Source organism: Gymnoscopelus microlampas, assembly GCF_963454915.1.
Source record: "Gymnoscopelus microlampas genome assembly, chromosome: 5".
NCBI lineage: Eukaryota > Metazoa > Chordata > Actinopteri > Myctophiformes > Myctophidae > Gymnoscopelus > Gymnoscopelus microlampas.
The window spans coordinates 6,200,208-6,226,253 of record NC_139942.1 but is presented as its reverse complement, the minus strand read 5'-3'; the positions used below and the strand labels follow the sequence as shown (position 1 = coordinate 6,226,253).

The window sequence follows — 26,046 nt, the reverse complement described above, 5'->3', positions numbered from 1 at the left end:
GCATTATTTTAATTAGCAGTGTATATTGAAAAGTAAAAGTGGTGGTGATTTATCTCAGGCCTAAAAAGGTTGCCCAACCCTATTCGAGACAGGTCTAGGGGCCGTGGGCAACTAGAAAGGACAGCGACTGGGCTGCTTTGATGCGTAAAGGCAAGTAATTTAAAACCGGATTGGAACTTTTGGATGCCGTGAGTGGATAAAGACAATTGCAACTGTGGATAGACTGTCTTTTTGAGGACCTTAGACAGGAATGGCAGCTGGGAAAATGGCATGAAGTTCGATAAAACTGAGGGGTCAAGATTTTTCTTTTTGATCAGAGGCTGCACCACAGCGTGTTTGAAGGCAGATGGGACTCACCCTGTAATGAGGCATTTGTTGATGACTGCTTCAAGCCTTTTGCGTTCTTTAAGAACCTCCTTTGTTTAAGAACTGGCATTTGTTGATGACTGGTAAAGTGTGGGGATTTATGAGGGAATTAAATACATTAAAAATAACTTGTGGTTTGTTTGCAATTATTTGAGACTAGGGTGGAGATGAATTCCGTTTTGGCACGCTTGACAGCTTTCTGGTAGTCGGACAAGCGGCCTCGTAGGATCTCTAGTGAGACATGCAGTTTGTCAGTTAGCCATTTTCTCTCTGCTTGCCTACATGCGCGTCTGAGAGCGCGGGTTGAATCGTTGAGCCATATGGCTCAGAAAGTGCTTTGGTGCGTGAGATCCTGAGGGGAGCAACAGAGTTCAGGATATCGGTACATATGAAATTGAACCTAGAAATTAGTACCTCTGCACTGAGATCACCGCTGTCATCAAGGGCATTAGGCATTAAAAATGGCAGAAAATTGTGATGGAGTCGAGTGATTAATAGCATGTGAGCGGCGTGCGGGGGTAGAAGAAATAAGCTCTGTGCAGGGAATAGAAACTGAAAAGAAAATGGGAATATGGTCAGAGATGGATGTAGATAAGGGGCACAATACAATGGGGGAAACAGATAGTCCATAGGACAGAACAAGGTCCAGTGTATGGCCCTTTTCGTGTGCCGGGACAGTGACGGACTGGGTGGGTTAAAACAATCCAGGAGATTTAGGAAATCTTTCACTAAAGGTTTAGACTTACAGCATACATGCACATTAAAATCACCTGACAAAAGTATGTGGTCATATTTCACCATAGTACTAGAGGGAAAGTCAGTAAAATCATTTATGAAGTCCTTATATTTGGGAGGGTGGTATATCACCGTTGGGGTGCTCCTTCCATTCCGACATCTCACCACTCCGACTAGTGGCTTCCGCGTGCGGTTAAGGTTAGGGTTAGGGTTAGGTATAGGGTTAGTCAACGTCGGAAAGGCGACATGTCGGAAAGGAGAAATGCACCCATCACCGTTCAAAAAAAGGGGATGACAAAGCCAGTTCAAAGGACTGTAGTTCAAAACTGGAGTAGCTGGCTTTGGGTTGAGTCAACTGGCATGAAGTAAAGAAGTTATTCAAAATAAACAATCTATGAGTAATTGATCTGGTGTTGAACAAGGCCATGTTAAAATTAACCTCAGGGGTAGGACGGGATAAGGCACGTCTCAGGGGGCGGAGGAAAGTATGTCCAACACCACGGCTGTGGCGTGGAACAGGCTTCTTGAAATGTCTGGTACGAATTCAAATTGGAATATGGGGAATATGACAGGAGGTAGGTTTCATGAAACCACCAGGCGGCAAGGGGGAGCTAGCGTGGGCAGGCCCTGGTTATTGTTGTGAACCGGAAGTAAATCGCGGGTGACCGGAAGTGATTGTATCAGCGATGTAAACAGACTGGTCACGTGGAGTAGGTAGTCAATGGAGTGATCGCGACTGTGCAGCCACAGCGCGCCGCAGATTAAATGCGTGCATTTGAGTCCCATGCTTACTTGGGTGTAAACCGTCTGGCATAAAATAAGAGGAACGGGCCCAAAATAAAAATAAGTTTGAAATGTAGCTGATGTTGTGGGAATTACTATGGCATGCAGACTGTAGCCAATAATGCAATGCCAGTAGCTGACTGAAACGAGCGTTTCCGTGAGGCATAGTGGGGAGAGGACCAGAGATATAAATGGTCTTCCCACAATTACTGAGGAGATCAAAGAGACGATTAAAGCACGCCCTTTATACGTCAGAGTGCTGATCATTTGCACCTGAGTGGAAAATCATTTTTGTGATGGACGACGGGAGAGAGGCCAGGATGCGACGCATTGTGAGCTTATAGATCTGCTATTTTCTAATGGCCAAAATGTATAGGTCTGAAGTGGTTAAAGGAGTAGTTCACCCAAAAAAATGACTTATTTCTATCAATTGCACACCCCATGAAGCCTTGAATCCATGGATTTATTTTTCTTTTTGTGGCATTCCTAAGCCAATAATTTAATTCCCGTCTCATACCGGCTAATGTATCCGGTAGGAGACACAAAGTAGATTATTTGTGTCTCCTACCGGATACACAGCCGGTCATCAAATTATTGGCTTAGGAATGCCACAAAAACAAAAATAAATCCATGAATTCAAGGCTTCATGGGGTGTGCAATTGATAGAAAATATGTCATTTTTTGGGTGAACTCCTCCTTTAATGTATGTTTTGTAATAATAATCAAAATCTACAAAGTAAAGTAACTAAAGTTTTCAAATAATTGTACTGGAGTAAAAGTACAATATTTGGATACCAGGAAAGCAGTGGACTATTGCATTAATGAATCGGACATGTTTTATGATGGAATCGCCAATAATAGCCGTGGATGGAGGAAAGAGGGGCAATGGAATGGATGTGCCAGAAGGCGCCAGGGGGGGGCCATTCAGCCATGGAACAGTAGGTCTCAGTTGGCCCAATTTCCGAGGTTACTATTTTGGGGCCCTTTCAAAGGACTGTAGTTCAAAACTGGAGTAGTTGGCTTTGGGTTGAGTCAACTGGCATGAAGTAAAGAAGTTATTCAAAATAAACGATCTATGAGTAATTGATCTGGTGTTGAACAAGGCCATGTTAAAATTAACCTCAGGGGTAGGACGGGATAAGGCACGTCTCAGGGGGCGGAGGAAAGTATGTCCAACACCACGGCTGTGGCGTGGAACAGGCTTCTTGAAATGTCTGGTACGAATTCAAATTGGAATATGGGGAATATGACAGGAGGTAGGTTTCATGAAACCACCAGGCGGCAAGGGGGAGCTAGCGTGGGCAGGCCCTGGTAATTGTTGTGAACCGGAAGTAAATCGCAGGTGACCGGAAGTGATTGTATCAGCGATGTAAACAGACTGGTCACGTGGAGTAGGTAGTCAATGGAGTGATCGCGACTGTTTAGCCACAGCGCGCTGCAGATTAAGTGCGTGCATTTGAGTCCCATGCTTACTTGGGTGTAAACCGTCTGGCATAAAATAAGAGGAACGGGCCCAAAATAAAAATAAGTTTGAAATGTAGCTGATGTTGTGGGAATTACTATGGCATGCAGACTGTAGCCAATAATGCAATGCCAGTAGCTGACTGAAACGAGCGTTTCCGTGAGGCATAGTGGGGAGAGGACCAGAGATATAAATGGTCTTCCCACAATTACTGAGGAGATCAAAGAGACGATTAAAGCACGCCCTTTATACCTCAGAGTGCTGATCATTTGCACCTGAGTGGAAAATCATTTTTGTGATGGACGACGGGAGAGAGGCCAGGATGCGACGCATTGTGAGCTTGTAGATCTGCTATTTTCTAATGGCCAAAATGTATAGGTCTGAAGTGGTTAAAGGAGTAGTTCACCCAAAAAATGACTTATTTTCTATCAATTGCACACCCCATGAAGCCTTGAATCCATGGATTTATTTTTGTTTTTGTGGCATTCCTAAGCCAATAATTTGATTCCCGTCTCCTACCGGCTAATGTATCCGGTAGGAGACACAAAGTAGATTATTTGTGTCTCCTACCGGATACACACCCGGTCATCAAATTATTGGCGTAGGAATGCCACAAAAACAAAAATAAATCCATGAATTCAAGGCTTCATGGGGTGTGCAATTGATAGAAAATATGTCATTTTTTGGGTGAACTCCTCCTTTAATGTATGTTTTGTAATAATAATCAAAATCTACAAAGTAAGGTAACTAAAGTTTTCAAATAATTGTACTGGAGTAAAAGTACAATATTTGGATACCAGGAAAGCAGTGGACTATTGCATTAATGAATCGGACATGTTTTATGATGGAATCGCCAATAATAGCAGTGGATGTAGGAAAGAGGGGCAATGGAATGGATGTGCCAGAAGGCGCCAAAGGGGGGGCGATTCAGCCATGGAACAGTAGGTCTCAGTTGGCCCAATTTCCGAGGTTACTATTTTGGGGCCCTGGGCCCAACAGGCCCGTTCATGGATCCGGCTCTGCAACAACTTCAGGGTTAACGCACTGCGTGTTGCGGTGTGTTCAGGTTTTTACCCAGCAGGTAATTGTTCAGGTTTTGGTACCCAGCAATGGCCAGGTTATTGTGTAGTTGAAATACGCTTTAAGAGCACAGCACCAACCAGCTGCCTGTCATCCATTATGTTAAAACCCATTCAGACCTGTAAAGCCTGTACGTTGTTATACCTTTCAGCCGGGACAGCATCCGTGTCATTTTAGATGTTGCCATGTATATAGAGAGAAAGCACTGCAAAGCAGAACGCCCGCAACACTCCAGATTAAACAAAAGTCTCAAAGTGCACAGCTCAACAATATTATGGAAGTGAGAAAATTGCCAGCACACAATACATTTCCGTTTCACATTTAATTTACCTCTCAACGGACACGTTTCAACCAAACAGGTCTTCCTCAGCGTTGTGTCAAGACAACAGGAAGTGAGGTATAAATAGTGTATGATGCAATCAAGTCCAAATGAATAGAGGTGCCAACTGTCATCACCTTGAAAGCTAACAATGATGATATTTAGGATACCAGGAAAGGACAAAACTGAGTTTGTAGGATGATCACACAGAGCCAACTCCATATACATTACAAGTACAGGCCACTACAGGGCTTATTAAGTGCCTGTAAGGTTAGTTAACCTAACAAACAAACAAACAAACAAACAAACAAGTGACTCTATAATAAAAACACACGCCCCTATTATGGACGTGTTTGGAATATGTTGATTCTATTTCTTTGAACCTCTAATTTGGAGGTTTGAAATTAGCTTGTGCCAACTTGAAAACGCAAATGTGGCTGGGAAAATTCACAAAAAGCAGCTTATGGTACTTTTTGTTATTTGTTATGTAGTGTGTGGATCGAGTGGGCCTCCCTCTGGAGTAATACTCTGTCCCTATCCCCACCTCTCAGCTTCGACATGTCCAAATTGAACTGTCGAGGTGGCGTTGAAAAAACTCTTGGAAGGAATAATGCACCCCTGTTTGGTCTTGTTTCTCAGCTGCTAACAGATACCCTGACTATCTCTGTTGTGGGGTGCTCCTTCCATTCCGACATCTCACCACTCCGACTAGTGGCTTCCGCGTGCGGTTAAGGTTAGGGTTAGGGTTAGGTATAGGGTTAGTCAACGTCGGAAAGGCGACATGTCGGAAAGGAGAAATGCACCCCTCTGTTGTACAGGGAAGTTAAGCAGCAATGGTACTTCAACTCCTGTGCCACTACATCGCCACCACTTAATATAGCCAGAGGTTTACCATCTTTATAGTTACATAGTCATTACCTGACATAGTTCAGGCACAGGTTCCATCTTTTCACACACGAAACACTGCTGCACTTCAAGCGTACTCCTGCATATTTTTGAGTGCCCCTCAACAGGGTCATTCTGGATGTCATCTGCCCTTTTTCTGGCACCCTCAAGCTTGCTGTTACTGAACATCAGACGACAGTTTTAGTGATATTTTGCAGTATTCCTTAAGAGTTTCTTCAGCGCCACCTCCATCGTCCAATTGGGAAATGTCAAACCTGATTGGCAGGAGGTGATTTCTTCCTTTTTGTCAGTCTGACAGAGCCAGCATTTTCTCCAGCCAGTTTGAGCTGCACAACTCAATTTATTAGGATATTTTGTGTGACAGTTTAGGCCAAGGGTTTATTGTTTTACCACCTATCCGTACAGAATGTCTACTGTATGCTGACATTCAGGTATGGGAGTTACTAGTTCAAACACAGTACTCTACCCGTAGCCCGATCGTTCATTCACTGCCATGTAAGTCAGTTGTGATCTGTACACCATCCAGGAAATTGCAGCCCTATTACCCTTGGCTCGGCTTTCCCGCACTGACACATCCTGTTAATTCAGGTCCAGTTAGTGTTACCACCCGCCCGGTAAAATGCGGAATCGTCTTGTAATTGGAAACTAAAAGACGCTTTCCGTATTGAACTGATACGGGACGCACTTTGTCCCGTATTTTAAGGTCGTGGAATCAATATGAATGACAGGGCGATCTGTGTTCTGTCCTGTCTCTTTGCTGTGTGACTGGGAGAGTGAGTGCTCATCTGTGCGGGTGTCAGTCAGTGTTGCCAAGTATATCAAAAAGTTGCGGTAAATAAATGATTGTCTGGGAATGCGCTCAGCAGCTCATTACTCATGACACGACCAATGAGAGTTAGCGCTTTCACGTTGTTAAGATACGTTCTGTGCGGCTGTACCAATCCTCTGTCTGTGCCTGCCCTACGCTGCCTGTCATGGTTGCTTAGTTACCTCATCTCAGTCACTGCACCACGGGCATCGCGCTGTTTGAAAATGTCTACAGCCGACACTCCACCCCGTCCTCAAAAGAGAAAACGCCTCCAAAGGTACAGACGTGAATCCTCTTCCCTCTGACGGAGATGGAGATGTTTACAAAGCAAACTGTAAAGTATGTCGGCATATGTTTTCTGTGGCGCATGGTGGACTGGCTGACATCAGACAGCATGCCTCAGGAGAACAAGGACCCAAGCAAGCACTAGTGTCACAGTTCTTCATCACTGAAACATCTCCTGAGATCGATTGGGTATGAGATATTATCTTATTTATCTGGTTGTGTTTTTAACAAGATGTCTGTATTTCTATTTACCTGCCCTGGCAGCCTACATATATTGGCTGCTGATGTGGGCATAGTCTAGGTTATTTCAGTAGACTAATATGGTTGATTGTTTATTAATGTTGAGTTTTTAAAGTCTAATAAATAAACATGTATTTAATATATATATTAATCAATATCATGAAATAGTGTGCCCATTTAAAGAACAACTCTTATGTTGTAATGCTCATCTGGAAGACGGAATTCTTCATAATGGATTAACAGTTAATAAATACATAAATAATTCATAAATACATAAATACTTAAGCACAAATCCATAAATTCTAAATATATAGTAACTGTTCCAAAATGCATAGATTTCTATGTATTTTAGGGATTTGGGGGGCTCGCTCCCCCAACATAATTAAATAACATAACCCTAACTATACCCTAACACAGCGTGCGTGCATGCTGAGTCTCTCTCTCGTTACTTTACTTTCACTTCCACTTGTGTGCCCCCACCCCCTCACACACACACACACACACACACACACACACACACACACACACACACACACACACACACACACACACACACACACACACACACACAAATAGGCAGGTTTTATAAACAGGGACAGAGAACAGACAGACTCCTCATCTCTCCTCTTCTTACGGAGCATCAACAGAACACAGTAAGTCACCTTAAGAACCTCTTATAATGTATACAACTTCACTACTGAAGACTATAATGTTGCTACTTTGTCAATACTGTTCCATCCAAAGTGGAGTCTTAAATTCTGGTTTGGTGTAATCTGTATTTATGTATTTATTTGTTGAGATGTGCTACTTTAACTTGTTAACAGTTATGCTGGACTATATGATGAATACAATATAATTCGTACTGCTCTGGTTGGATGAGCAGCTGAATACTGAACTGGGTTTTTTAATTATATCCATTGTCAGAATCCACTTTGTTTGCATTTGTGCTAAGAAGTCTTGACTTTGAGTACCTGTTTCATGGTGCAGTAGGCTTTAAGTCAATGGGGAGACTGTTTTGAGTGGTCAGTTTAGGTCGTTGTTAATGGTTGTTGTTCCTTTACCAGCGACACAGAAGAAGTCTGATCATCTCTACTCCTGAACGGAAGACCACAGCGCAAGATGGATACGAAGGTAACTCATGCACAATATCCTCACCGCACCACATTTGTACACAATTTGCAAAAGCAAAGCACTTGCAATATGGAACCAAGCACATCTCTACGCACGTCTACTAGCACCAGTGGTGGAAAAGTTCTCACATGTTTTACTTAAAGTAAAAGTATAAATACTGCAATGTAGAAGTACTCTGTTACAAGTTAAAGTCCGGAATTAAAAATGTACAGTGATTATTAGTACTGTACTTGATTATTAGTATCAAAATGTACTTAAAGGGTAAGACCACTTTGGCAGAGGTTTGGGTTGTGTAGTTACCTTGCCATGATGTAACTCCAAAGGTGGGCAAGAAATCAAAAATAATTGCTCCATTGATTAGAAATTGATCATTCAAAATATGCTCCTCATTGACTTACATTGTACGGTAAAACAGCTCTCAAAGTCACTCTTTTAGCACATAAACGAACGCAAACAAAGCTGATTCAGACAATATATATATATATATATAGACAATATATTGTCTGAATCAGCTTTGTTTATACTCATCATGCAGAATGTCCTATTTCACAAGTTTTTAAATGTTTGAAATCGATACAAATCTTTTGAAAATAGCTGATCTACAAGCCCACAATGCGTCGCATTGCGACACATTGTGAGCTTGTAGATCTGCTATTTTCAAATGGCCGAAATGTATAGGTCTGAAGTGGTTAATGTATGTTTTGTGATAATAATCAAAATCTACAAAGTAACTAGTAACTAAAGTTTTCAAATAATTGTAGTGGTGTAAAAGTACAATATTTGGATCCAAGGTAGTGGAGTAGAAGTAAAAGTCAATAGTCAAGTAAAGTACAAATACCTCAAAAACCTAAGTACAATACTTGAGTACATGTACTTAGTTACTTTACACCACTGCATAGCACATTTCTTTTAGAAGTTTGTGCCCAGAACCCAATGTCTCATAATCTGCCTATGACTAAATGAGATGTAATGGGGGAGGTGGAGGCACTTGTATGGCCCTATGGGAAACAGGCCCCCCTCCAGGGTCAACCCTATGTTCCCCCAGCACCTATGATTGTTTTCCATCCACATTAAGCGGTATGTTCCCTCAACCCTATATGTCCCTTAACTTTTTTTCCAACCCAAATTGGCCATGGTTTTAAAATCCACAGCTCTGCCAGTGTTGAGTTTCCTGAGTTTCTAGTTTTGAATTCCAGAATAGTTTTGTATGGATATTGACAGGTTATAACGTATAATTTCCAAAGCCAGCAAAATAGCAAACTGGAGATAAAATCTGAAAGTGAAACTGTCTTGATAAGCGTCACCTGTTAAAACGACACTAGCCTGAACAAATCAAATTAACTGCAGTAGAGGTTTTCACAGTTTGCGACAGCGGGCCTCCCTTGAGCGAAGTGTCAGACAGCCATGCCCCCCTTCCTATGACCTTAATTTACGCTAATGTGAGTATTGTGGACTACATGCAAAAAACAAAGTAAAAATATAGCTGCAAGCAGCGATAATACGGGGCCAGTGAGAGAGAGACAGACAGACATGGAAACTGGAGAGAGAGAGAGAGAGAGAGAGAGAGAGATAGAGAGAGAGAGAGAGAGAGAGAGAGAGAGAGAGATGGAAACTGGAGAGAGAGAGAGAGAGAGAGAGAGAGAGAGAGAGAGAGAGAGAGAGAGCCATGGAAACGGAATAGATTGAAGAGAGACATGGAAACGGAATAGATTGATGAGAGAGAGAGAGATGGAAACAGAATGGATAGATTGGACATCTCAACCTATTGCCATTAACAGGAATCGAACTCTCAACCTTCGGACTAGGATAAGGATAATTCCTTTTAACAGGTCGTTCATGAAAGTCCTTGTGGTCTTGTTTCCAATGAGAACCTGTGAGCAATTAGGGGTTAAGAGTCTTGCTCAGGGACACATTTCATTTCATCGACGCATATGCTGGGATGGCCTGGAATCGAACCTGGGGCAACCAGGGCCTCTGGTTCCCTAGGCGTGCTCACTAACCACCCAGCTATGGCCACCCCATGATAGGCTAATAGGCTGCAACACTACCTATAGTGCTATAGCTTTGTCCAGGCTGATGTTGTCTGTTGAAGATCATAAACTCTTGCCTTCTGTCATGAACCAAGCCAACACTAAGATCACTCGTTCACAGACCATTTACCAATAGAGAAATTGTATGTCTCCTCGCTACCGAAAACAGTGAAAGCAGCCGATCTACAAGCTCAGAAACACGTTGCTATCTGAAAAGTTTTGAGATTGTAGATCGGCTATTTTCAGAATTAAGTATGTCATACATTGAGAAATCGTACTCTCAAATAAGAATTTCAGGTTATCTTTACCATTTGCACATGTATTCATTGATACAGTCATGTTGTTTGCAATTCAACTTAAATTAAGTCTGTATCAAGTGAGGCTTGAACTGGCGACCTTGAGATTGTGAGGCACTCATTTAAGGGAGACGCCATTGGACCAACAGACAAGGAACTATGAAAAAGGAGATTACACAGATGATACAGTTTCACGCAAATAGCTGAAAAATCCTGGGTTTAAGTGTTTTTCAAACTGCTCAAAATTGCGGACAATCTACGGGCGGAGCTTACTGGTCAAAGCGATAGATGTGTTCCTCATGAGTCAAGGCACATGTGTAAGCAAGTTTCACGACTTTCGGCCAAACGAGGCATGACTTATGCCTGTTTAAAGTCTGCCTTTTCAAAAAATTGCTATAGCGCCCCCTTTTGGCCAATTGGAGTAAGATTGGTTTCAGTGATATTTGGAATGACCCTGTACATTTCTGCAAAGTTTCAAAGAAATGTGAGTCTGCATGTATGTTTTAGGCACAGATGAATAATTTTCATAAAACTGTAATAGTTAAAATCTATCTCCTCCTGGGATTTTTGAGCAATCTGCACGAAACGTTTAACACTTGAACTTTGGACCTCTGCCTACAAAAATTTCCAACGGATTTTCCATAAGTGAAAAAATGCAGAAGTTATGAGCCAATGGCTGTTTTTCATATAATTCAAAATGGTGGGCGATCTAAAGGTCAGAGGTCAAAAGTCAGACCACGAAAGTTGTCGGGCATGAAGAGACGCATGTGTATATCGAAGTTTCATGGTTGTAGGTCAAACAGGGCATGAGTTGTACCTGTTCAAAGTTGGCACTTTCAATTGAGTGCTATAGCGCCACCCTTTGACGAATGAGTGTGAGAATTATTTCTTGGTAGTTTTTCATGAGCATCTACCATATGGCCGAGTTTCGTAAAAAGCGTATGCACGGTTAAGCCAGAACTGGCAAAAACAAGTATTTTTCAAACTGCTCAAAATTGCGGAAAATCTAAGGGCGGAGCTTAATGGTCAAATCGATACGTGTGTTCCTCATGAGTCAAGGCACATGTGTAAGCAAGTTTCACGACTTTCGGCCAAACGAGGCATGACTTATGCCTGTTTAAAGTCTGCCTTTTCAAAAAATTGCTATAGCGCCCCCTTTTGGCCAATTGGAGTAAGATTGGTTTCAGTGATATTTGGAATGACCCTGTACATTTCTGCAAAGTTTCAAAGAAATGTGAGTCTGCATGTATGTTTTAGGCACAGATGAATAATGTTCATAAAACTGTAATAGTTAAAATCTATCTCCTCCTGGGATTTTTGAGCAATCTGCACGAAACGTTTCACACTTGAACTTTGGACCTCTGCCTACAAAAATTTCCAACGGATTTTCCATAAGTGAAAAAATGCAGAAGTTAGGAGCCAATGACTGTTTTTCATATAATTCAAAATGGTGGGAGATCTAAAGGTCAGAGGTCAAAAGTCAGAGGGTGAAAGTTGTTCAGCATGAGGAGACGCATATGTGTATCCAAGTTTCATGGCTCTAGGTCAAACAGGGCATGAGTTGTACCTGTTCAAAGTTGGCATTTTCAATTGAGTGCTATAGCGCCACCTTTTGACGAAAGATTGTGAGAATAATTTTTTGATCGTTTTTCATGACCATCTACCATACCCACACGGAAAGAAAATATATGAACCTATATTGCCACATATATGTTCAACATATATGCCAAATATATGAAATTGGCCCCCTACATATATGTCTCTCAACATATATGCACATATATATCCATATATGCACATATATGTGCATATATATGAATGCTGCATATATGCCCATATATGTACATATATATGCACATATATGTGCATATATATGAATGCTGCATATATGCCCATATATGCACATATATGTGCATATATATGAATGCTGCATATATGCCCATATATGTAGGGGGCCAATTTCATATATGCATTATATATTATATATGCTAAATATAGGTAATATATGTTTATTTACACATATATGTTAAATATAGGTCATATATGTTTATTTACACATATGCAGTATGTTAAGGATATGTATACCTACATAAATACAAATATGCATACCTACATTAATTAAATAAAACACAATATCTAGAAGTTATTAAACATTTATTCAAAATCTCAATTAAACATAATCAGAACAGAAAATAATTGGTTGATCTTAGACAGGAATAATAATTTCAATTATCTGCCTTTCGGCGATGCCTGAGCAACTTGCTGTTGATGGCTTGACCCAGCTGGCCTTTAGTTGCGTGCGGTCACTTCTTCATTGTTGCCTCTGCAAAGAGACCAAAAGGACATGAGACAACAGTGGAAAAATGCCTCGAGTCTATATCTTCTAAAGACTCCAAGTATATAAGTTTTGCTACACCACCTGATTTAGTGTACATGAGTTTCCTTGTGAGTTTATCGGCTGATAGCCCAAAGCCTTTATTCAAACAGTATCTATTTTATTAGTTTATTAGTTTTTTTCATAAACATGCAATTATTTTGAATTGTCTGAAAAGTGAGTGCATTTATGAGTCCAAGACACCTTCTATATTTACAATTATTGGTTAGAATTGTGTAATAATAATAATAATAATAATAATAATAATAATAATAATAATAATAATAATAGAATTATGTAAGTTTGTCTTGTCGAATGATCTCATGGTATGTTTGACATCTAAAAAACTAAATAAATGATAAAACTCTACTAAAATATGACCTAAGACGGCAAAGCAATATGCAAAATACGATAGGGGTATCGCAACTGGCTCACCTTTACAGGTACTCGCCCCTGCGCCATCTGTGAGCCAGTGGCATCGCTCTCTCCATCTCTCCTTCCCTCAAGGCACTTTTCTGGCTGAGCAGCTTTGTCGTTTTGGTGCCAATGGGTTGATCCCAACGAAACATCTGAAATCAAAAATCACATACTGTATGGAAAAGGTGCACTCATAGCTGCTCTACAAGAGAGCACATTTTACGAGTTACATATGATGGTTCTACTTCAAGCAGAAAGTTACCTTTGAATGAATTCAGGCGTGCTCCTGTGCACCAGAGTGAAGTTGTAATAACTGGAAAAGCTGCCAGTCCAGCCAGGAAGTTGATCTGTGGAGCCACACCGACCGGACCCTCAATGCTCAGCATCCATTTTGTAGCTGTGAGAACTTCACCTTAACATAATTAGACATATATGGTTTGCATGTTAACAGTGTTCGTCTGTTGCTTTCCACATAACAATAGATTGTTAAACTAAAACCTGACCTCCATATAGTCTCCGTATTTGCAATGCTTTAAAACAGATTAGAAAAAACAGTTTACACTACCTAAGACAATTAGACGAGTCGGGAAGCTTCATTATCCTTTCAACAACTGCTGCTGTCACCATGCAACACCTAAAGGACAGAAAAACAAATAAAAAATTTAGTCATTGACCCCAGATCAACAGTTGAGGGTAACAGCTTCAACTTGGGCATAACACAAGTTTACAGGTGTAAAAGGGTGGCATAATGTTTTGTACAGGCTACCCATTAATTTTATTTGCATACATAGTATTAAAGGAGAATTCCGGTCATTTTAAGTGTTATGTTTGATGTGTGTCAAATCACTTACCAACGTAGAAATGAAAATCGCGTTACTCCACTGATCCCCCTATCGACCCCCACCGTTGGCATTATAGGAGGATATAGGATAGCCCAAATTCGCCTATTTTAACCAATGCAAAGTCTGTTTTTTTGCTTCTAGTACTCATTGTTGAGTCCCATGATAATGTAACAGGCGCTAAAACTCCCGACGAGCTAACGGCTAATAACAAACGAGCTAATGCTGGGGCTGCTTATCTCTCTGCATGGCAGCCCCAGGTTGCCAGGTCGGGAGAGAAACCAGCAACCAGCATTAGCTCGTTCTGTTATTAGCCGTTAGCTTGTCGGGAGTTTTAGCGCCTGTTACATTATCATGGGACTCAACAATGAGTACTAGAAGCAAAAAAACAGACTTTGCATTGGTTAAAATAGGCGAATTTGGGCTATCCTATATCCTCCTATAATGCCAACGGTGGGGGTCGATAGGGGGATCAGTGGAGTAACGCGATTTTCATTTCTACGTTGGTAAGTGATTTGACACACATCAAACATAACACTTAAAATGACCGGAATTCTCCTTTAAGAATTATAAAGGAGGAACATGTCAAACAACAAAAAAGAAAAGTATCAAACGAAAGTAAAAGGTATCCAAAAATGTAATAAAAGACATCCTCAGACTCTATTGAAAGACGGGGTGCATTTCTCCTTTCCGACATGTCGCCTTTCCGACGTTGACGAACCCTATACCTAACCCTAACCCTAACCGCACGCGGAAGCCACTAGTCGGAGTGGTGAGATGTCGGAATGGAGAGTGAACACCTGAAAGACGTCACGTAGCAGCAGATGTTTTTTTCACCTGAAAATCGTCTTCGCACTTCTTCTTGTCGTGTCCAGTCTTTGCACTGGTTTTAAGTGCTCACTAGCTGCCAGCCAGGTGTTTCTTTCAGCATCTGTGATAGTAGAAATAGACATAGATATTATTTGTGCGTCAGTAATTTAAAATGTAATGTTAACTCATCAGATTGCTCATAATTCATTCAGTTCTTCTGATGAATTTGGCAAAGTGTTTCGCAGAACTGATTAATGATTAATGTTGTACAAATCAGTGGTTCTCAAACATGTTCATGTCAAGGACCCCCTAATTATTAGCCTATGTACTTGGCTAATAGGACTCAAGATTTGAATTACAAAAGTGTTTCAGAAATATTCCACACAGTTTGTTTACAGTGTTTTTTAGTTTTTTAATAGCTGATCTACAAGCTCACAACGCATCACCATGCGCTGCACTGTGAGCTTGTAGATCTGATATTTTCAAATAGGCAATTTATAGGGTTTAAGTGGTTAAACTGATTTTGATGCTATATAACCTCATTTACCTGGGGACCACCTGGAAACCCCCCAATGACCCCTGGGGGTCCCTGGAGCCCACTTTGAGAACCACTGATAAACATTACCTGCTTTTGTTAGCTAGCTGTGTGCAAAACAAAACTAAGTATTTTTTGTACTTTGTACTGTAGGTTTCAAACAAAATTCATAGATGATAGATGATAGATGATAATAATAATTAATTACAGTCAAAATAAATGAGTCCAACATTAGCTTGTGTTGTGGACTGATTTATACCTGATAAACACTGACATGCACCACATGGAAATTAATATGCTAATGCCATGTCTAAGACTGTGTTACACGCCCCAAAAACCTTATCTACAAGCTCACAATGTGTCGCTGTAAGCTTGTAGATCAGTGATTTTTGGGCGTGCAACAGTGTCTTACGACGAAACATAATTTAAGCTAGAACTGAGCGAATCACTGCATCATGAGTCATGAGGAAACTTCAACCTGTTTTTTGCTATTTCTCCATTTACGGCCCTACATCTACATATACGTTCATATTTCAAATATAAAGTGCTTACCTCATGGCCACGGATGTTACAATTCACTTCGGGTGGGTGTAAGTATCCGTATATTCCAGATTGTTCATAAAAAAGCATTTTAATCCGATCGGTGGCCATTGTGTCATAGACTTACGATGTATCAGAGTGCAGTACACCTCCCAACCGATAGGGTCACGTAGTTGAACGCATAAGGAAATACGGAGAAAATGGCCACCGATCAAATTAAAATGCTTTTTATTGAACAATACAGACAATACGGGTATTTCTGAGTGCCCGAGTAGACTTGTAACATCCATGGCCATAGAGTAAGCACTTTATATTTAAAATCTGAACGTTTATGTAGATGTACAGGTTCTAAATGGAGAACGTGCAAAAAACAGGATTAAGTTCAGCCATGACGCTCGTGACGGACGAGCGTCGTGTGATACATGGCTAATAAAAACTGCACGTTTACGATACTAACAAGTTGGATAACATTTTAATTCCATAAACTAATTAAACTTACCTGTTATCTAGTAGAGTAGAAGCATGGAATCAAGCTGTTTGTAAATAAATGTTCGCTCAGCCGAGACGGAGCCGACAGACGTTAGTTTCACTTTCTCCGCCTCTGTTCAAATTCTAATAAGCTCCGCCCTTAGCTGCGTGACGTAACGTCACACTGTAGGTGTCACAGTGGTTCTCAACCTGTGGGTCCCCGGGGGGGTCCCCGGGGGGGTCCCCAGATGACAGTGAAGTGACAATTTAAGTAACCATTTTAATACCTAGAAAAATAAAAATAATAATACAAATAAAATAATTACTGCATCAAAAGTAATCAACAAACTATACTAAAAAACTGGTCAAATGTTGGCCAAATTGCTAAATAATATAAGAAAGAGGCAAAATAGCCCTTCAAGGCGTTGTGAGCTTGTTGATCGGCTATTTTCAAAATATTGATCTGTGGAACTGAGTCAATTAAAACTAAATGCCTCAACTCCTACATTACAAGTACATATTAGGGTTGGGGTCCCCAGTTCAAATATGATTATTTTGGGGGGTTGTGGCCTGAAAAGGTTGAGAACCACTGCTGTAAGTAACAGGATAGGTGGGCACTGCATGGGATATCTGCACACCTCAATGTAAAATTGGCTATTTTGTCCAAAATGTAAAATAAAGTATACATGATTAGAACATTCTTAAACATTCGACAATTAAGGTCTAATATTTCTATAATTGCTACAAATTGCTACAAAACCTGTATAGCAGTCATTTTGGGGTATAAACAAGAAGTTGAAGGATAAAACTACTAATGATGATAATAACTGATAATGATGATGATGTTCACATCATGTAAAACATTTTAAATTGTTGTGCCTCTAGAAGGCAGTGGAAAACAGAAAGGTCTTTAGTTGTGTTTTAAAATAAGAGTGGCAGCATGCAGACCTAATTAAACAATATTGTCTTTATATTATATCTTCCACAATCCACAAACCAAAATCTACATTGGATGGAAATACGTACAATATTGAATTCATTTTCTTATATAACTTTGGACTGATATGCACATATTACCTTGCAAATAAAAAAGGGAGCTATGAGCTATATATATAGGCATTATGTATGACATATATGCAAAAAGTAAAATACATATTAGCTATATATGTAGGCATATATGTAGGCATTTATGACATATATGCAAATATATGAGCCTGATTGTGGCATATATGTGAACATATATGAGCTACATATAAGACATATATTCCCTATATATCAACATATATGCACATATATGAACCTGATTGTGGCATATATGTTAACATACATGAGCTATATATGAGACATATATTCCCTATATATCAACATATATGCACATATATGAACCTGAATATGACATATATGCAGCATATATTCTGCATATACCTGCCATATATTGGCATATATGTTCATATATTTCCTTTCCGTGTGGGTATGGCCGAGTTTCGTAAAAAGCGACTGCACGGTTCAGCCAGAACTGCGAAAAGTGGCAGAAGAAGAAGAGACAGAATACTGCCAATAACAATACGGTTCCAGAGCAGAGCTCTGGCCCCGTAACTAGAAAAAGTGCTCCTCGGAGCACAGGTCTCCGCCAGGTCAGGTAGGTTATTGTGGCCTCCTGGTGGCGCTATAATCGGCCAATGTGAAAAGGGTGCCATTTATTCTTAGGCCTTGCACGGCAATCGGACACTGACTGCATTCATGATTTGAGGCATTTTGTTAAAAACTTTTGTTTTGCTAAATTAGACCTGCTGGTGGCGCTATAACAGGCCAATATTAAGAGGGTGGCATTTGTTCATCAACATAGTGTGAATGTGCATGCAAAGTTGACCGCAATCGGACGGTGCGTTCATGATTTGCGGAAGTTTGTTGAAAACAAGCCACTAATGCAAACTTTAGATGTGAATCTTAGCCAATCAGGATGGAATATGAAAAATCAAACACATCCGTTTTGATCATATGACTATTAGAGATCATGTGTACCGATATGCGTGAATAATAATAGGATAAAATGGGAAGGAGTAGTATAAAAAAAAATGTTTTACATAAGTCGGCCTCCTGGTGGCGCTATAAAAGGTGAAAGGTGATGTGAAAAATGCAGGGCAAAGATTTTTTCTTGACCTTTAGGGAGTGCGCATACAAAGTTTTACACAGATCGGTGCAGTTATAGGTAAAAATACGAATCGGCCTGTTACAGCGCCACTTTGAGGCTGATTTGAAAAATTGCAAAAGACATTTCTTCCTCTGCCTAATGGGAATGTGTGTGCAAAATTACACGGAAATTGCATGCTGTGTTCATGATTTGAGGCATTTTGTTCAAAACGGAGCACTCCTGCAAACTTTGGAAGACATTTTTAGCCATTCAGGATGGAAAATTAAAAATCTGAAAAACTTGTTTCGTTTAATGACAATAGAGACACAGTGTAACGGGTTGCGTGATTTTTGGACAAAATCTGTAGGAGTACTGTCAAAACATATGTTTTGCACAAATCGGCCTCCTGGTGGCGTTATAAAAGGCCCATGAGAAAAAATTGGGATAGAGGTTCTTAATTGGCATCCAGGGAGTCTGTGTGCACAGTTTCGCTGTAATCAAGCCAACGGTGCCGGAGATTAGCTGGTCACAGACGGACGGACACACACTCGCACGGACGGACGGACGGACGGACAGGGGGCAAAACATTTTCTTTCGACATGCCTTTCGGCCTGGCGGAGACAATTAAATAAAATACAAATGCAGATGGCACACATTTTGTCAAGAGAGAAACGGTTATTCCATTCATGTGCCGATATGAGTTTTACCACAGCCAAGTTTAAATTCAAACAGACACACAGATACACGCACGCACGCACGCACGCACGCACGCACACACACACACACACACACACACACACACACACACACACACACACACACACACACACACACACACACACACACACACACTCCATTGCCCAGTCGTAGCTCATACTAATACACACACAAGCTCATCAGGTTCTGAGGGAGGCAAGAGCACAAGTTTGTCAACTTGCGAAAGAAACCAAATGGACTCTTATTGGCATTGGCATCCTGATACTGTCTTTCTGTATTATAATCCATTGCACTTGTAAACACAGTAGTGGACAGGGGTGAATCGCAAGTTTGGTGTAGGCGACAATTGTTTTTTTTAATTCAGGGACTTAGGTTTCTTTTTAGCTTTTTAAGTGTTTTTCAGAGCAATACATACAATAAAAGTAATATATTCCTGTATCGCATGAGAAAAAAACAGATTTTTATTTTATTTTCCTTTTTATTTATGTGGAATGAGACAAAATCCAAATCTTTTTTTATTTATTTTTATGTATGTGGAATGGGAAATGTATTTGTCTCATGCAGCAAAAACGACTGTTTCTTCACCATGCCGCAATGGTGAAGAAAGGGAACTTGGAAAGACACCAAACCACAAATCATTTCACAAGAAAAACAATGAAGGAAGTGAAATCTCAGCCATTTAATGTTATGCTGGATCAAGTGCTATCATCAGCATTTTACATTTAATGAAGACAGGCCCCCTCCAGGGTTAACCCTATGTTCCCCCAGCAACTATGGTTGTTTTCCATCCACATTAAGCGGTATGTTCCCTCATGCAGCCCTATATGTCCCTTTATGAACCTTTTCCCATCCCAAATTAGGCCATGATTTTAAAATCCTCAACTCTGCCAGTGTTGAGTTTCCTGAGTTTCCAGTTTCCAGTTTTGTATGGATATTGGCAGGCTATTAAGTATAATTTCCAAAGCTAGCGAAATAGCAAACTGAACAAAGTGAAACTGTCTTGATATGCAGCGTCACCTGTTAAAACGACACTATCCTGAACCAATCAAATGAACTGCAGCAGAGGTTTTCACAGTATGAGACAGCGGGCCTCCCTTGAGCCAAGGAAATTAGAAAACAAGGAAGGGACAGCCTAGGGGGCGGGCCGACGCCATTGCTTGCATAGCAGACGCCATTGATGCTCATGGGAGCCAAAACTGGAACAGGAAGTTTGGTGAAATACTATGAAGTCTATGGTAGCCATTTGGAACAGCTTGTGAACAAACACTATTTCTGAACGATTGTGTCCTTTGTCAGATAATCGGTTCAGGAATATAAAAGAAGACATATCACAGGTTTTTATCCAATCAATTCGGATTTTTTTAGCACACTGTACCGTTTTATTGAGGCATCTAAACAGCGGAATGTATCGTCCATAGACTGTACAAAAATCGTCTCTGGCAGTGTTGCCAGATTGTGAGAGAGAAATAAGCAACCAGGTCTAGGCAAACAAGCCCAAAAGAAGCACTGGGGGCCAGGGGTCGTTAACGTTTTCCCAAACTGATGGGGAGATGGAGCAGGGACCCCCTACCCTACCTACCTCGTAGGGGGAGGGGGGGGGCAGCATATATTGTATAATTATGTATACAATTGTGTTTCATAAATATACATGTTATTGTGCATAAATACTAAGCTATTAAAATAATAAACAGATTAATATATTCATGCTTTTATTTTAAACATACATGTACAGGGTAGAGTGAGTAGGGTGGCCGCACTGCCATTTATAAACATACCTTATTAACTGAAAACAATCTGTCAATTGCACAATAATCATGTATACAAGCTATTCAAGTCACTGAATGACTGAAACGGACAGAATCATTTATAGATATCATCATTTATTTAATACATAAATGTGGAAAATGTTTTAAAAATATATGAAGACAAATGGACATTTAAAAAAATATTTATATAAAGAATATTTATATATATATATATATATATATATATATATATATATATATATATATATATATATATATATATATATATATATATATATATAATTGTCTAATCAAGCAACAATTTCGCGGACCCCCTGCAGTACCTCGCGGACCCCCTTGGGGTGGCGGACCCCTGTTGAAGACTTGCACTAGGCCATTATGAGCACTTTAGACCTGTACTGTGTACATTGAACATAGCCGATGTACAAGCCTGTGAGCGTTGTGAGCTTGTAGATCTGCTATTTTAAAAAAATATATTGAAGTAAAATGTGAAATATTGAGGATTTTTGAAACACTAACAACACAAATCTGGTATGGGGCTCCCTGGCACAAAACATTTTCAGATGGGGGTTAGGGACAAACACATTCATTTGAGGGTCCATGACATAAACATAATTGAGAATTATAATTATACTTTTAAAATTGTGAAGCCCAAGTCCAAATAATCAACTACACTTTAGAAAAAAGCCCATAAAACCGCAACCCGCAACTACCAATATTTACAAGCAACTTCACAGAAAAATAAGCCTTAAGTCGCTTATAATAAGTGGACATGGCAACACTGGTTTCAGGCTCGGCAGTATCGCGTACTTTGTGCTCTTTAGATAGCTCAATAAACTTATACAGTGGACACATCGAAAAGCAACACAGCAGAAAACAATGTGTGATATGTCTTATTTTATTTTCCAGAAGCAATTACTTTACAAAGGTCTCAGTCATTCAGAAATATATTTTGTTCATGAGCTGATCCACCGGGCTCTCATTAACTCCAATGCATTCCACTGAACTGAAGGCTGCAGTCTGGCTCCCATGGTGCGACGAATCTGCCGGTTGGAATTGCATGATAGCGAAAATGACGTAGATGACCCTACCTTCTTTAAATATATCTTGCCTTGAGCCAAGTGTCAGAGAGCCACGCCCCCTTCCTATGACCCTAATCTAGGCTAACGTGAGTATTTAAATGGGCAACATGCAAAAAACTAAGTAAAATAAAATGAAATGCAGATGGCATACATTTTGTCAAGAAACGTGGTTATTCTATTCATTTGCCGCTATTCTATCACTGCGAACCACTTCTTCTTGTTTGTTCTTTTTAGCTGGGTTCAGGGTTTTTCAGAGCTATAGGCCTACATACAATAAAATAAATATATTCCTGTATCGTGTGAGACAAAATACAACAGATCTTTATTTTATTTTCATTTTTATTTATTTTATTTTACCACAAACTGCTTGACCAGATGTTTTTCAGCCAACAGTGATAAGAAAGAAGGAAGTGAAATTCATCTATGTATCCTCAGTGAGAGGTGTGCATGACAGAGAAAGAGAGACGGGAGTTACTTAAATCATACAACTGTAACATATAGTAGATGCTGAAATATTGAAACATACTTTATATGGTTTGCTCTTTACCAAGGTTATTTTAACTAAAACTAATGAAGAAATGAAAACTGTTTGCAAAACTAAATAAAACTAATATCACAGACAACATGTCCTTAGTTTTAGTCATTTTCAATATTTCATAGATAAGACTAGTAATTTGGGTGGATATGAAATCTTCCAATATTTTAGCTGCAGCAGTTTTAGCTCTGTTGTCTACAAATTGTCCAAAATCAACACCGTAGCCGATCTACGTGCAAGCTCACAACACGTAGCAACGCCTTGTGTAACACAAATATTAATACATACTTCTACTTGAATGTTGACAAGAAATAATAATCCCGCTAGTGTTTGAGTAGCGCGAGCCGTGGAAAAATATAAACAAAAAACACATGTGTAGCGAACGTGTATATAAAGATAAATATGCTAAGGATTAGTCTGTGACGTACTGCTAAAATACCAAGGATGCATCAGTGACGTCACTATCATATTGATAACAGAAAACAGAAACAGAGGGTGAGGGGCTTAAGCAATTTCAGCCTGTCCCTATTGGCCGTCTAAGTGTACGTAGGCTATGAAGTATTTAAGGTATTCGATGCTGGAAACTGAAGTTATGGCTGTTTAAAACCCAGCCAATAGGAATTGTAGATCGGCTATTTTCACTTCCTGTTTGGCGTTTAAGTTTGACGCTTCGCCACGGTCACGCCGTTTTACAAAAACTCAAGCTGTTGATCCGACAATCCGCCTTGGAGGAGTTTGTTAAAGTACAACCCTTGAAAATGGCGTGAAATGCAAAGGCACTATAAATTCAAAATGGCCGACTTCCTGCTTGCTTTAGGTCATGCTTCCAAAAGACGAAGTCGGGACATGATACAGGTGTGTACCAATTTGCTTGCTTGCATGTAGGTGAAACCGTATTATGGGGTTGGAAGCACAAACTTTTGTAGGGGGCGCTATTGAGACATTAGGCCACCCCCTTTTTTTCCGCCACTGGTAATGTGTGCGTAACTTTTGGAGTACGTATTGCACCTCAAAAATGCGATTCATTATCGGGAAGCGAAATAATAATACCCTAAAATTGATAACCTTGCTCATTACTTTTTCTTCATTCTTCCTAATTACAATGTTTCCCTTTCAGACTCATTTGGTTGCCATGGTGGCAGTCATCTTGCTCATATCGGAAGGTGAGTCCAAAAAAAAAAAGTGAGTGGTGCCTTTGGGATGAGTTCATTTCATTAGACTGCTTTAAAATAACATTATGTTGGCAGAAAGATCAGTGGTTTTACTTAAATTAGTTACTTTTTACAGACTTGGATGACTTTTAAGTAACTTTAAAAAATGTAAGTATTTTTTACTCATTTTAAGTATTTTTACTCATTTTAATATTTTGACTTTTTTGTAGATTTTGTAGATCGGTCATTTTAATTATACACTAATTTAATTTGTGCGTGTGTGTGTGTGTGTGTGTGTGTGTGTGTGTGTGTGTGTGTGTGTGTGTGTGTGTGTGTGTGTGTCTCCTGTTTATGTTTAATTAGTGTAACTGGTTGCTTCTTTGTGTTGCAATCAGCTACAGCTGTTGTTGCCGTACTCACACACAGGGACATACAAACACACTGTCATTTCTTGGAGTGGTTGGCACCACTCAAAAACTTTAATGAACCTTTGTTTTTGGCACTCAAACCTGTGTAGTTCACTAACTTTTTGAGGACCCCCTCGAAAACGAGCTGCTGCATCTCAAGGGGCTTATCCTCCAGTGAAATTTCAAATCAAATAACCTGTGTAGTTAAAGGTTTCATGACGTTCAGTTTTACCACACATTAAAAGTCTTTGTCATGGTCCTTCAAACGTGTATAGAAAGTTTTAACCAAAAATTCCACTCCATTGATACATGGCAGGTGTTTTTCTCTCACATTTCTAAAGCCTTTTCAACTGCAATGAAAAAGTAAATCTTTGCCTGCGGGTGTCGCTGGTGAGGGATTTTGCCTGTCAATCATCGCCTCTGCTCCGCCCCCCCCAAAGGAAAGGATAGGGGAGGGGAGGGGCGAGGAGGAGAGTGGGCGGGATTAATCGACAGTGACCTCACTGTCGAAGGGCCAAGCTCAGCTTACTTTTCAGCCTAATTATTCAGAAAACCCCAGACCACAGAAAATCCACTGAATGTTCAAAGTTCAGATTTTTTGGGTGTAATTGAGGTCATAAAACCCCCCAAAAAACATAAAAAATTAAAAAAGTGAAAATGAATGTCATAGAACCTTTAACTCTCTCGCGCTTTACTGCAAAACCAACTGTGTTGTAATGGTTGTTGTTGTCTCCGCCAGGCCGAAGGCATGGCGAGAGAGTATGTTTTACCCTCCGTCCGTCCGTCCGTCCGTGTGTGTGTGCGTGCGTGTGTCCTGTCTGTGTGTTACCAGCTAATCTCCGGCACCGTTGACCCGGTCGCTGCGAAACTGTGCACACCCACTCCCTGGATGCCAATTCAGAACCTCTGCCCCACATTTTTCACATGGGCCATTTATAGCGCCACCAGGAGGCCGATTTGTGCAAAACCTCTTTTTCCCCATTACTCCTACAGTTTTCAACCAAACGTCATGCAAATCGGTACACAGTATCTCTATAGTCATGTGATCAACCCTGATCTGTCCGATTTCCCATATTCCATCCTCATTGGCTAAGGTTGGCTTCCAAAGTTTCCAGGATTGGTCCGTTTTGAACAAACTGCCTCAAATCATGAACGCAGCTTGCCATTTCCATAAACTTGCACACACACATTCTCACTAGGCCGAGGAAGAAATGCCACTTGACATGTTTCAAATCAGCCTCATGGTGGCGCTATAACACGCCGATTTGCATTTTTAACTATAACTGCACCGATCTGCGTGAAACTTTGCACGCACACTCCCTAGAGACCAAGGAAAAACATCTGCACTGCATTTTTCACATCTGCCATTTACAGCGCCACCAGGAGGCCGACTTATGTACAATACATTTTTGGATATTATTCATTCAGATTCTGTCCAAAAATCACGCATATTGGTACACAGTATCTCCATAGTCATGTGATTCTGATGGATCTGTCCGATATTTCATATTCCATCCTATTTGGCTTACAGTGGCTTCCAAAGTTTGCAGGATTGGTCAGTTTTAAACAAAATGCCTCAAAACATGAATGCAATGTGCAATTTCCGTGAAAGTTTGTATGCAGATTCCCACTAGGCCGAGGAAGAAATGCCCCCCTTTTCACATTCACATTGGCCTTTATAGCGCCACCAGCAGGTCTAATTTAGCAAAACACATTTTTGGAACAAAATGCCTCAACTCATGAATGCAGTGTCCCATTGAAAGGCCTAAGAAGAAATGCCACCCTTTTCACATTGGCCTATTATAGCGCCACCAGGAGGCCACAATAACCTAC

General features: G+C 40.3%; 1 protein-coding gene and 1 long non-coding RNA gene across 2 annotated transcripts in view; one reads left to right on the top strand and one right to left on the bottom strand.

The window, feature by feature from the left end:
* Positions 1–7,585: 7,585 nt before the first annotated feature.
* LOC311044871 (CD209 antigen-like protein A) overlaps positions 7,586–26,046 on the top strand; it is a gene marked incomplete at its 3' end in the record, with an annotated part of 77,598 nt that continues 59,137 nt past the window's right edge. The window contains exon 1 of the mRNA XM_084056683.1: positions 7,586–7,637. The remainder of the gene's footprint in view (positions 7,638–26,046) is intronic.
* On the bottom strand, positions 12,579–16,560 carry LOC311045828. Its single transcript, XR_014600813.1, has 6 exons — positions 16,456–16,560; positions 14,909–15,002; positions 13,798–13,866; positions 13,495–13,644; positions 13,251–13,384; positions 12,579–12,764 (listed from the first exon to the last, which is right to left on the bottom strand). It is a non-coding gene; the product is annotated as an uncharacterized lncRNA (long non-coding RNA).